Source organism: Eleutherodactylus coqui, chromosome 3, assembly GCF_035609145.1.
Source record: "Eleutherodactylus coqui strain aEleCoq1 chromosome 3, aEleCoq1.hap1, whole genome shotgun sequence".
Taxonomy (NCBI): Eukaryota; Metazoa; Chordata; class Amphibia; order Anura; family Eleutherodactylidae; genus Eleutherodactylus; species Eleutherodactylus coqui.
This window is the reverse complement of record NC_089839.1, coordinates 66,283,374-66,297,338: the sequence shown is the minus strand read 5'-3', so window position 1 is coordinate 66,297,338 and position 13,965 is coordinate 66,283,374. Positions and strand designations below refer to the sequence as shown.

The 13,965-nt window shown below is 43.5% G+C and overlaps 1 protein-coding gene across 3 annotated transcripts in view; it reads left to right on the top strand.

Annotated features, from left to right (window-relative positions):
- MTIF2 (mitochondrial translational initiation factor 2) overlaps positions 1 to 2,925 on the top strand; it is a 35,645-nt gene extending 32,720 nt beyond the window's left edge. For all 3 annotated transcript variants that reach the window (XM_066595683.1, XM_066595681.1, XM_066595682.1), the window contains exon 15: positions 2,656 to 2,925. The gene's annotated coding sequence lies outside the window, so the exon portion shown is untranslated. The remainder of the gene's footprint in view (positions 1 to 2,655) is intronic.
- The last annotated feature ends 11,040 nt before the right edge of the window (positions 2,926 to 13,965 follow it).

Below are 13,965 nucleotides of genomic sequence, written 5' to 3'. Positions count from 1 at the left end.
TGTATGGCTCATATTTAATGCACCATGTATATTACAAAGTGCATTAATATGGCCATACAGAAGTGCTTAACCCCACTTGCTTTCGCGAGACAACCCCTTTAAGGACCAGGCTGTCTTGTACCTTAAGGACCAGACACTTTTTAGGGATTTGACTGCTCTATTTTTTTTTTTCTATTAGCTACCAAAATTATTTTTGCTGCGCTTTTTTTTGTTTGGTTTTTTTTTTGTGACATTTAGGCTGGGTTCACACTAGGCGTATTCCTGCCGGAAATCCCGCGGTTTGGCCGCAGCAAAAACCGAGAGATTTCCGCCGGGAGAAGCGCCGCGGAAAAACCCGCGGCGGCTTTAAAGCGGCCCGGCCGCTCGCTTTTCCGTTGCGCCCAGCGCTCCCATAGAGGAGAGCGCGGCCGCGACAGAAGTAAACAATAAATAGACATGCTGCATCTTTTGAAGCTGCGGCGGCTGCAGCCGCGGTTTCAGCCAGACTTACCGCAGCGGATTGGCCGTCCCGTGTGGATGAGATTTCTGAGAAATCTCGTCCACATGGCTGGCTAATCCCGAGATTAGCGGCCGCTGGCGGATTTGCCGCGGCAAAACCGCGGCAAATCCGCCCTGTGTGAACCCAGGCATAGGGCTATTTTTTTAATATCTTTTTCACTGACTTTTTTTTTCCTGTTTTTTAGTTTTATTGGGGGTAAAAAGCTACAAAATTGATATTTCTATTAGTATATTCACGGAAAAATAAAAGATGGGAACGAGTACCTTTGTTTGTTTCAGACGTTTTGATATATAATATCTATGGTTTTGGGTTACAGGACGCTTATAGCGACGGTTTTGGTTGGCATCGGCTTTTGTTTATTTTCTGTGTTATGTATATATTGTTGTATTCTGTAATTTTTATTTACTTATGTAATTATGTATTTTACTATCTATGGCCCCCATGACGTCATGTAAGACCTCTGGGGGACATACACATGTTTTGTTTTATTTTCTTTGACATTTTTCCACTGTAGCTGAGGCATCCATAGGAGCCCCATTTACAGGGGGAAACAACCCCTTTAGGGACAATAGTCACTGGCAGAGCTGGCCATGGTCTAGTACGACCCTCCAGCTCTGCTGTAGCAGGAAATCCCGGCGGTCACATGACTTCCCGACTCCCGGGGGCATATATTTATATTCCACAACACTTCTGCTCAATTCACAACAAACAACCAATCATGTTGCTGGGATTGTAATTCAGCCAACCCAAACAACCAATCAGGTTGTGAATCGAGCAAAAGTGTTGTGGAATATAAATATATACCTCCCGGAGTGGAAGTTACACTTCCACTTTCACTTTTTAGTACACAGTGCTCATTGAGCGCTGTGTAATCGGGGAGGAGAAGACAGAAAGGGTTAAAAACCCATCCTGCCTTCTCCTCCGTTATGTCAGCTGTTACTAACAGCTGACAACCCGATCTGCCCTCTGATTGATTGCAGAGCAGGAGGCTTAAATCCCTGCTGTAATTTTACATACGGCTGGGCTTTCAGCCCAGGACCTGATGCTGTAAATTACAGTGCCTGGTCCTAAACGGGTTAAAGAACTTGTCCCAGGTGGATCACCCCCTTTCACAATGTGCCCACCCAGGCGATCAATGCATCCTGAGAACGAGGGTCCCATTTCCTCATTGCTCTTCACTTTCGGGTGGCTTTATCCAACCTGCAGTCATGTCAGATTGAATGGAGCGCTAGCTGTGCATACTCCTTTCATTTCTGACGGATTGCTTTGTACTCAGCTATTTCCAGCAGTCCCATTGAAAATGAACAGGGTGGCTCCATTCAATCTCCTTCAGGGGGTACAGTGAGTCTACAAATAGGGGGAGTGGGGCCTTTGTTCTTTGCATCAGTGTGAGTTCCAGTGGATGGGTGAAAACTTTAAAAAATGTCTAATCTCCAAGCATACCTGTTTAACCGCTGCAGATCTGCAATCCCCAGTGATCGACTATTAGAACCATGGGAGCTGGGAACATTTGCACACTTCCCTTACAGAGACCGCTTTACAGGAAATGCAGTATGACTTGACACCCATTTAGACTGATGAGTGACCATGTAATAGATGGCTGTGCCAAGTCTTCCACAGAAGAAGCAACTCTCTGCAACTGTCCTCACTAGCTTATATAAAGAGGACCAGACTTCTTCCTTTTATAGGATATGTGGACAGGATGATTTAATTATGCTTAAAAAAAAAAAAAGTTAAATCCGATGAAAGGATTAGGCGCTCATCTTTAGTTTAAAGTAGTATTCCCATCTCATCAAGTTATCCTCTATTTACCAAATAGAGGATTACTTGCTGATCAGTGCAGGTCCAACCACTAGGACCCCTACCAATTCAAAGAATTCACCTCCAGCACTGCTCGGAAGTTCTGGCAGCAGAGGCTGCAGATACACGCCCCCAGGCCATTCACTGTAGTGGGACCGCCAGAGATATCCGAGCGCTTGAACGCTGCAATCTCTAGTCGTTCCAATGAAGTGTATGGATAGGTGATAGATCGCTGTCTTGGTAGTACCTCTTTAATGTTATGGCTGATTGGTGTATATCGTTTGTATGTATGACATATTTCAGGATCGGGTAAGTCATACCTTTCTCATTTGCATGTCTGTTTTTTCTGTTCACAGTGAACTCTTACCACTCTCACATTTCTTGGGTTTTGTATCTGGTTCAGACAAACCTTACGCATTTTTTAAAAAAAAGAAGAAATGGACTTTATGGTGGCAAATACCCCCCCTGATCGAGGTCGTCATTTATATCTCAGTACATGATATGGACATCCATGTTCTGCATTGCATCTTAGGACTCTTTGGTTTATATATGAGCGCCTACGTCACGGTCTTGTATAAATATGCTGTAAAATCTGACAGGTTTTTATATTTATTTTTGTGCAAAAACCCCCCAAAAAAACTTGTAAATTAATATTGAAGAATATAAAAATAAAACCGCTCCTGTGATTTTAATTTCTTCTGCTTGTCTCCTTATGAATGTATCCTGGGAACCGATTGGTGGAATGTGCTATCGTTAACATTACATTGGAGTTGTACTTTTTAACATGTCACTGCTGTATGATGTCTTTTTAGCTTTGCTAATGGTAGATCCTGTGTTATCTATACAGATGTTACAATGATGAGTATTATCAGCGATTCACAGCGGGATAGAGCTGATACTATTGTTTCAGCTCTATCCCGCTCCCTGAAGACATCTGGGTATGAAGAACAGAGCGGTCCAGCCAGGCTCTCCGTGCAGAAAACATCTGGATGCAGAAGACAAGCCGGAACACCCCACTTGTCTTCTACATTCTCTGCTCCGAGCGCTCGGCTGTATAACAGCTGGGAACTCGAAGCAGAGAACAGCTTGATGCAGAAGATAAGCAGGGACACCCCGCTTGTCTTCTGCATTCTCTGCTGGCAGCGCAAGGTGATCGCCCATCTTGAGTGATCATCTTGGGCTGCAAATGACACAACGATTATCACTCAAAAGTCGCTTGAGCGACATCTTTTGAGCGATAATCGTTGCGTCTAAATGGGCCTTAAGATGTTCTCTCTACAGATCAGGAAGTATCAGACTATTATTAGGATTAGTGGTTGGTGTACAAGGAGGGAGAGGAGGTGAGCTGTGACTATTGTGAATGGTAGATCCTGTGTTCTCTTTATACAGGGGTCACCGCTCAGTGTAATCCTGTCCGTGATGGTAATGAGATGATGGCTAAAGGCCCATTTAGACACAACGGTTATTGCTCAACATTTGCTCAAAAGCTGTCTTTTGAGCGATAATCGTGTCTCACTGCACTGTCATCGCGCAGTTTTCGTTATGCTGTCGCTCATCATTGTCTTTCAGCATGCTAAAAGACTACGATGAGCCTTCTCAGGGATTCACAGCGGGATCCAGCTGATACTATTGGTTCAGCTGTATCCTGCTCCTTGATGACAGCTGAGTATGAAGAACAGAGCCGTCCAGCTGTTCTCTCTACAGATCAGTAAGTATCAGACTATTATTAGGATTAATGGTTGGTGTACAAGGAGGGAGAGGAGGTGAGCTGTGACTACTGTGAATGTTGAATCCTGTGTTATCTATATACAAGTGCTACTACTGTATTCCTGCCTGAGATAATCGTTTATAGTGGGACAACCCCTTCAAGACTCCAGTAATGCAGTCAGAGTTCAGGCCAATTGTCATACTGACCTCTCCTTTTGGCTACCTTTAAAGATGCGCTTTCAGCTCAACTGCATGTGCGTATTATCTCAAAGGTGAGACATATGGCTGCCGGGTGCTTATGAGGCCGCAAAATCCAGGAAAACAGACAAGTTAAAATTAAATTTGCCCAAACCTTGTTTGCCGAGACATTGGATTATTACAGGATGTCAGTAATACCTGAAGGACTTGCTGTGAAGAACGTACGGACAAGGTGACACGGACAGACCTCCAGCCTCCTGAAGGACGAGGACACTACAGGATGTTTTACTCATGCAGACATGAAAATGTTTTTTAGTTGGTATTCGGACAGACATTAAAAGGGTTATCCAGCCTCTAAATATTGACTGCTTGTTCTCAGGATAAACTATTAATATCAGATTAGTGGGGATCCGCTGCTCAAGATCCTTGCCGATCAGATGATTAAAGGGCTTGCGACGCTCGTGCGAGCTCTGCAGCCTTTTCTATGTTTATGTCTAAGCACAATCCTATTCAAAGAGAATGGGACAAGCCTATAGTACAACTGCTCTAAAAATATGGGGGTTGAGCACTAACTGCATCATGCTCAGATGTAAGCACTGTGGTGATCGCACAAGCGCCGCGATTCCTGCAATCAGCTGATCGTCGAGAATCCCAAGCGCCAGACCCCTACAATCAGGTATTGAAGGCCTATCTTGAGGATAATCCAAAAAACCCGAGTGTTGGACCCCAACAATCAGGTATTGAGAGCCTGTCCTGAAGCTAAGCCAAGAATCCCGAGTGGCAGACCCCACCAATCAGGTAATGAGGGCCTATTCTGAGGATAAGCCAAGAATCCGAAGCAATGGACGCCACCGATCAGGTATTGAGGGCCTGTTCTCAGCATGAGTCAAGAATCTTGAGTGTCGGGCCCCCAACGATCAGGTATTGAGGGCCTGTCCTGGGGATGAGCCAAGAACCCCGAGTGTTGGAACCGCACCAATCAGGTATTGAGGGCCTATCCTAAGGATAAGCCAAGAATCCTAAGTGTCGGAGCTCCATCGATCACTGACACTCGTCCCTGCACATACTAGCTCCCGTGCACCTACATGGGAACTAGAATCGTTAGCTCTCAGCGGGGAGGGTGCAGGAGATTGCTCTCCTCGTGCTCACCTGCCCCTCTCCATTGACATAACATAGCGATCAGCTCATTGTCCATCATTTATGCAGCATAAACGATGGACGTTGAGCTGATCGCTCATCGTTTAGCGTAAGTAGCGTCCGTTCAGTACGCGAGGAGAGAAATCACCTGCAGCCTTCCCGACCCCTGCTGGCCGCTCTGTGAGTGAGCCAGCACTACTAGCTCCTAATAAAATTTATACTGATTATGAAGCTTACAACGTACCTTTTATTATTCTTAATGATAAAAAAATCTTATATGTACACTCACAAAAACATAAACTCAACAAACAAGTGAAATACCCTTTTACCTCTATGTCTAAATTGGGTTTGAGGTTTTCGATATTGTATATATACCCGCAAAAATATACGAATACCCCTTTAGAGATTATCAACAATACATGCGCCCGCAACTGCTCAAATGTGTGCGGATTATTTTATTTTTATTTTTTTGAAAGGGTTAATAGTAGGTCACTAAGTCCAGGGAGTGGCAGTACTTGGACTGCTAATGAAGCTACTTCTCTCCTCACTTATCTGACCTGATATGCGGATATGTGTACCACTAATTTGTGATTACACGGTATTTCAATTGTAAGTACTTCCACAAGAAAGGCATAGAGTAATTGGTTTTTCAGATCGGATTTATCAGTCTCAGGGTGTTGGCCCAATAGATATTAACACTTAGGTAGATCAGTCAGCGGTTGAAAATAACCCCATACTATAAGGGGTCCAGCTTTAGAACTAGCTATGGTGCTTGGAGCTGGACACAGCATGTGCTTGTGTCAGCTCAGACAGTCTGAGCTGACACAAGCACATGCTGTGTCCAGCTCCAAGCACCATAGCTAGTTAATGCAAATGTAGGCAGACACCACGAATAACTGCTCTAGTGATGGCTGGCAAATAAGAATCAGAATGTTAGAAAGTGGGACTACAGCAATATAGCATGCTAGCGACTTTAACAGGGAATGTGCTGGAATCAAAATTTTCAGTACGCTGTATCTAAAGCCCTGGGGTGCTTCTGAGCGGGTTCTGAAAAATATGGTCTGACTCCCATGTGACATAATTTATTGTCTCTAAGGTGTACACATGGTAGTAAGCCCATCTACTTTCGGCTTCCACGGCTAAACAGGCTGCACGGACTCTCAGTGCCTGATTGTGCTTATACTGGGAACGAGTGCCAGCATAATAGTAAAGTTGTATAGCCAAAGATCTATTGTTTTAATAATATTCACCCCCGCATATACTACAAAGGCAAGTCCACGCCTCAATTATCCTTAGTAGGACATATTCTTGTGTTGACATAAATACGTCTTTAATCTAGTGGAAACAGATGCCATCTTTCCACTATAAGCAAGCTATGGATCCTCCTGATGAATTAGCCTAAAAATCAGGCTAAGGAAACGCGTTGATCCCTATATAAGATCTGTACAATAGATCCGCTTAAAAAAGCTAGAAAAACTATCTGAGCTGTGCATTAGACTAAGAATTAGATCATCCAGGGACAACAACCCAGGATCGCAATACGACTCTGGGCCCTACATGATAACTACAAGATAGAGTGGTCTTAAGATTAAGACGTAACGGGTCGGTGGATACACCTTATGGACCCCTTATATTATGGGGTTATTTTCAACCGCTAACTGATCTACCTAAGTGTGAATATCGATTGGGCCAACACTCTGAGACTGATAAGTCCGATCTGAAAAACCAATTACTCTATGCCTTTCTTGTGGAAGTACTTACAATTGAAATACCGTGTAATCACAAATTAGTGGTACACATATCCGCATATCAGGCCAGATAAGTGAGGAGAGAAGTAGCTTCATTAGCAGTCCAAGTACTGCCACTCCCTGGACTTAGTGACCTACTATTAACCCTTTCAAAAAAATAAAAATAAAATAATCCCCACACATTTGAGCAGTTGCGGGTGCATGTATTGTTGATAATCTCTAAAGGGGTATTCGTATATTTTTGCGGGTATATACACAATACCGAAAACCTCAATCCCAACTTACACATAGAGGTAAAAGGGTATTTCACTTGTTTGTTGAGTTTATGTTTTTGTGAGTGTACATATAAGATTTTTTTATCATTAAGAATAATAAAAGGTACGTTTTAAGCTTCATAATCAGTATAAATTTTATTAGGTTTCTACAGTGATTGATTTAGTTGAGTCGGAAACCTACTGTCTCAGTGATTAGCGCTACTAGCTCCGGTGCAGGAGCACGGGAGTGAGGACACACAGGAACGAGTGTCGGGCATCGTTTGCCCGACATTCAAACCGTTTAAATGGACCCTAAATTATCAATCTTTAAAGGCTGCATAATCCCAATAGAGGGGCTGGCTCATCCGGTATACCCCTCTACACCCTATAAGGGCATACGTACAATAGGGCGGCCCCTTTATTAGGCTGTGTATACACAAGCGATGTGATTTTGGTCAGTGAAAAATGTGACTGTGTTCTGTAGAATTTCCTCTACCCTGCACTTCCTGGCTCTTTTCTTATGCGGTCCCCACAGCAACCTGCGTTATTAAGTATCGCACTCACATGACATGTGATTGCGATGCGTTTTTCTACTGCTCCCAAAGAAAATAATAGGCGATTCTTGAAGAAGAACAACACAAAAATAGGAAATACAGCAGATTTTGTACTTTCAGTTTGAGAGAATAATCACTTGTATGCATTAAACATTCAAATAAATGGGTTCTTGTCCCGTGTGAGGCCTGCTTCGAAATATATATTTGGGCAGTGTTTTACACACGCAATATGCAGTTAATAGAACCCATCAATTTAAATGGGTTCATCTCATACACGTTTTTATGCACGCATTTCGTTCACATACATACAAAAAAAATAATCGCATCATGCTCCCTTTTTTCTGCGAATTTGCACACGAAAAGAGCACATATTGAACTAATTAAGGTCAAGTTCACATCTGCACTAGAGCCTCCATTCAGAGATTCCATCGCAGATCCGGCACAAAATACCGCAAGTCATGCATGCAGCGCTTTTACTTCTGGTAAAATGCCAGGCAGCTGAGCAGAAGCTGAAAGGACGCCATTATAGTCACTGGTGTCTGTTCGGCGCTTCGATTATAAGACTGATCCCATTTGACCAGCGAATTCCCCTTTCCTGCTCCCCGAACGGAGCACAGATGCATATGTGATTTTATGTACTCCCTAGATACCCACCTATCTATACATTATATGTAAGTACAGCGAATAGGTGATGTCCCGTGAGCATCCCCTCTGGCAGTGCCGGACTCACCTCTACACACAGAGCGGAGGACACCGCCGAGCCATCTAAACTCCACCATCTCAAGCCCCAATCTCCTTATAAGACACATGGCTAGGCTTATAATGGAGGGAACACCCATTGGATTTCAGGGAACAACTGAATAAATTCCAGCGCCCATTTCACACTTGTGCAGAAAAAAATGTACTTCCTAAAAAGAGACCCCCTTCCCCTCCCACCCTTTTGGCGGTCCCTAAATCTTAGATAAAAATAATGATTCTTTCTTGCAATGAGAGCAGTGATTCCTTAGCTTTGAAGATCCCTGGTTCCCCTGTTGAGATTGAACTGGGTGACAGCTCTGGATGAAAGAGGCCATATGGAAGAGCTACAGGCTGGGGACGATGCTAAATACTCAGCGTTTCACCCCAGATGGGAAGCTTGGCTGATGCTTTGCAAATCTGCTGGGTTTGAATGGTGGCTGGCGAACGGGGTTCTGCCTAATCAATAACAGGTTGAGGGGGTTTCAGGCTGGCATGGGACTGAGGCACTTTCTGCTTTCTTCTTCTCTACCCTTTATTCTTTTTTTCTTTTCTATCTCTTTTTGACTCGAGGCTGAGTCTTATTTCGGTTCTCTCCCCCCTCATTTCTCTTTTTCTATCCTGTCCTTCCCTTCTTTAGACCTATAGGGAGTTTCCTATGGGTGTTGTCCCCCAAGGTTCTTACTCAGGAGGTGGAATAGATACAGTTTATACATTCTCATTAGTTGATGAACGAATAGTTTGTTCGCCTAGTTCCAAGAGACGTCACTTTAGCGCTAAAAACGGGGTTCTGCCTAATCAATAAGAGGTTGGGGGGTTTCAGGCTGGCGTGGGACTGAGGCACTTTCTCTCTATTTTCTTCTTCTCTACCCTTTATTCTCTTTTCTTTTCCATCTCTTCTTGACTCGAGGCTGAGTCTTATTTCTGTTCTCTCCCTCCTCTTTTCCCTTTTTCTATCCCATTCTTCCCTTCTCTAGAACTATAGGGAGTTTCCCATGGGTGTTGTCCCCCAAGGTTCTTACTCAGGAGGTGGAATATTTTGTTTCCCTAGTTCCAAGAGCCGTCACTTTAGCGGGTAAAAACACAATAAATCGAGAGACTTTCATGGAACGGTTTATTATCTAGTGTTCAGTGTATTAGATGCAGGACTCCTTTCTATAGTTTCCAGAATATTCCAGTGATGTATATCTGTGGATCCGAGTCTGTTATACTGTGTATTTTGTATAAAGTCTATAATAAAAATACATTCTGAAGTAAACTGTGTGTTATGTCTGAAAACAGGGGTAATTACAGAGGCCTGCTTAGGATGGGCACATGGGGCAAAAAAAACGGGTATCTCTCCTCCTGCCATGCTTGCTGCAAACTTGACACTTTTTTGGGTGTGTTTCTTGACATTAGTGCCAGGGATGGGGTGTAAACAGTGGCTCTCTGTGAGGCTTCGTAAGCTTGCTGAGGTGAGGTGGTCTCACACAGAAGGCGCTCAACAAGCTGCTGCAGTAAGGCGAGCGTTCCTGGGGCTTCTTGTAAAATACGTATTACAGATAGCGGTCTGAATAATGCTGGGCTCACATGACCGTATGTGGAGTCCGCTTAACTGCATACTCACACAGGTGATCATGCACAGTACACCTTTTTTTTTGCTTGTGTATATTTCCTGCGTAGTCGCTTAGCGATGACATGAGTACTCGCAGCCCATATACAATGTAATTGCGCGTGGGCTGTGGGTATACTGTACCTACAACCATAGAGCACAATGGGCTCTATGTAGCAGATATCCGTGGTAAAATAGAACGTGCTGAATTCTGTTTTCTGCGAATGGATTCCATAATTCTGACCCACTACTGTGAGCGTAATTGTGTAATCCAATGCATTCGATTGATCCGCATATTACTGCATGTCAGACGCATATGGAGTCTGTAATCTCTATCTGGTCGCCTCCGATCACTACTCCAGGCTCTCAGCTACCTTTAGTAGCCAGGAACAAGGAGATTTTAAATCTCCTGGGCCCTCCCCAGCTTCTGCGCACATATCCGGGGGCCTTAGGTACGTTATGTCATCTCCCCTCACAGATGTGAAATCTCCAGGCTCTTGACTGTTTGGTATCCAGGAGCAGTTAGATTTTAAATTTCTACCCTAATCCTCGGCTTTTTTTGCATGTGTCCGCCATTTAGCCGATGACCGCATGTGCAGAAGTCGGGGTAAGGTCCGCGGATAAATCCAGGGGCCTTAAGTTTGTAATTTCATCTCCCCTCATGGATACAATCCGTGAGGGAAGATGAAACTTTTTTTCCACTTTACATGATCACCCGGTGACATCTTCCTGCTCTCGGCTACTCTTGCTAGATTTTACATTTCCCGGGCTCCCCGGGCTTCTGTGAATGCACCTGACATTTTATGTCTGGTACCCATGCGCAGAAGTTGGCGTCAAGTCCACGGGGGACGGAGGTGAGTACTTTCAGTGCCCCTCATGGATTCAATAAATGAGGGGAGCTGAAACTTTAACTATATTTCACTTTTATTTACTTTTATGTGATTGCCGTTATCCATTGTGATCCCCGATGACAGCTACGGGCTACCCCAGACAGCCGTTAGAAGGGAGCTGTCACATGCAGAGACCCCCGGGCTTTACTCTACAGGGCAAGTGTGTTTTTACACGGCCCTATAGAATAAAGCCCAGCCACCCAAGGTGTAAAACCTGCATGTGTGGTCACTAAGGGGTTAAGATTGAAATATAGTCCCATGTATTCGCATTCTTTTTTGACTCGTCAAATTAGGTATTCAAGGTCATTTTCCTTTCCAGTGAGTAGAGTTGTGTCCTCAGCATATCGAAAATTGTTTATGTTTCTTCCACCAATTTTCACTCCAATTGGGGATTCTTCCAGATTGCATGGCCTTATGATTATTTCAGCATACAAGTTGAACAGGGCTGGGGATAGAATGCAGCCTTGTTGGGCGCCTTTCCTGATTTCAAACCAGTCAGTGCTTCCAAAGGCAGTTTTGACTGCGGCTTCTTGGTTCTCATAAAGAAAAACATACAAAAACTTAAAATCCATATTGGCCATAATTCCATTTCTAAATGTATGTATGGTAAAGAACCGGATCCCAAAACCATATGTATGAATAGACAGAAGAAGCAATCAAAAAACCGTATGAAATAAGGGCCGAACACATATAAGTGTCAGGCGGACACCAACAGCCTGAAACATGTCATTAAGACAATTCAAATATTGGGTAAAAAAGTTATGGCTCTTGCAATGCAACAATGACAATCGCTCGACCCTCAATGCAAAAGATCGGCTTGTCACTAAGGGGTTAATGAACTCATATTATTCCTCTAAAAGGAAATTGTGACAATTTATCTACAGTCATTTGGACGCTTTTGTGGCTATTTTGAGAGACTATTCAGATTATAGTTGTGCCGTGTAAAGCCATCCTAAAGGCAGTGTCACACAGGCGTATATGCATTGCGCCCCATCTAATACACATACAATCCCATGTTCTGCTGTATGTGGCTTCTGTGTTATCAGCATATATGAGTGATTACCGCAGATCTATCAGTGTTAGAATCACTAGAAATGATGATACAATTACACTGTATAGAAATAATGACATTATTGCCCCTTGTACAAAGTTTTGGGGTCTGCTGGGAAAATTTACAGGGCATTTTATCTATATGAAATGTGATTGGCTGCTCATCCTCATCTGGTCTCTAACAGCTGCAGCAGGTGATGTCACGGAATGTTGCAGCTGCTGGCTCCTCCCCTCACATCATCAGATTATGACATGTCACAGGTTATATAAGCAGCTGCAGCGCCAACATTCCGTTGAGGGTTGTAGTTGCCGTTGGAGGTAAGTCCGCTGTATGTGGAGCTCCTGTTGTGTCTTTCACTATCTTCTATCATGTCTCCTCTTCTTCAGTCCTGATCATTTCTTTACTTCTGCAGTAAATCTGTATTGTAAATGTATAATGTGATGTGATGAGGTGGCGGTACAAGGTTGTTGGGCTGATGTAGCAAATGTCACCATTAGAGTTGAGCGAGCCTACTCGGTAAGGCAGTTACTCGAGCGAGCATCGCTCTTCTCGAATAACTGCTTAGTGATCCGAGCAGGCTGTGGTTTGTGGCATATACAGTATTCAGCAGTCCACTATGTCTAGAATACGGTATTGTGCCAGTCTGCTTATTTTTACGTCCCCTAATTCTAACATCCTTTATTGTATTATTATGCTACGGATGCTTCAGATTCCATTAGGTTACATTCACACACGGCAGATTTAGGGCAAATTTTTCGCAGCAGAAAATGCACATTAAATCCGCTAGAGGGGGTGCAGTTATGTCCTGAAGGTTCGGGGTAAGGGCTCCTGCACACTTGCGTTTATCTTCTGCATTTTTTTCACGCGATTGTCAGTGGGACTTTCTAATGTTAAAAACGCATCGCAAGTTTGTGCTTTTCAATTTTTGTGCGATGCGTTTTTAACATTAGAAAGTCCCATTGACAATCGCGTGAAAAAAACCGCAGCGATATCACATGAAAAAAACACAAGTGTGCAGGAGCCCCAAGCCAGCACCCACTTACAACAGCTCTGATAAGCAGCGCCATTGATCTGAGCTGTTAACCCTTTAAATGTTGCCGATAATACTGACAGTGGCATTTAAGTGCCCCAGTTGATATTCAGGAGTCCAGCACGATAAGATTGCAGGTTGCCCCATGTTTGCCAGGATACCCTGGGGCCTTCTGAAAAGCCCCAAGGCTGCCATTGCAGATTGCCTATCAAGCCATGCCTATGGTGTGCTTGATAGATTGCCTGTCACATCACGGTATAATGTAATGCAGGAACGATCATACTGCATCCATCATACTGCAGGAGCGATCAAGTCATTGCATGTTCTTGCTCCCTATGGGGACTAAAAAAAATGTAAAAAATAGTTTCAAAAGTTTTATTAATTATTTAAAAAAAGTGAAAAGTAATAAAAGTTTTTTTTTGCTGTATTTATAATAATTAACAGTATCTAAGTAATAAAACAAAAATCTTATTTGGTGTCATTGCTTACGTAACTCAATTGAAGGGGCAAAAATCAGCTGCAGATCTGCATCAAATAGCGCAGATTTTGCTGCAGATTTCCCGCTATACCTTGCTGTATACGGCAAATTAATGGCTTCATTGTAGCTACTAGAACTGAATGAAGCCTCATTGGGAGCAACAGGTTTAGTTCTGCAATCATTAACAAACCACATGTTAATGATCATATGTAACACTTGTCTCCAGCACTTCCAATGCTCACGACCCAGCGGCTGATCACACGACTCGTCAAGCCGCTTGTTATTCGGCTTTG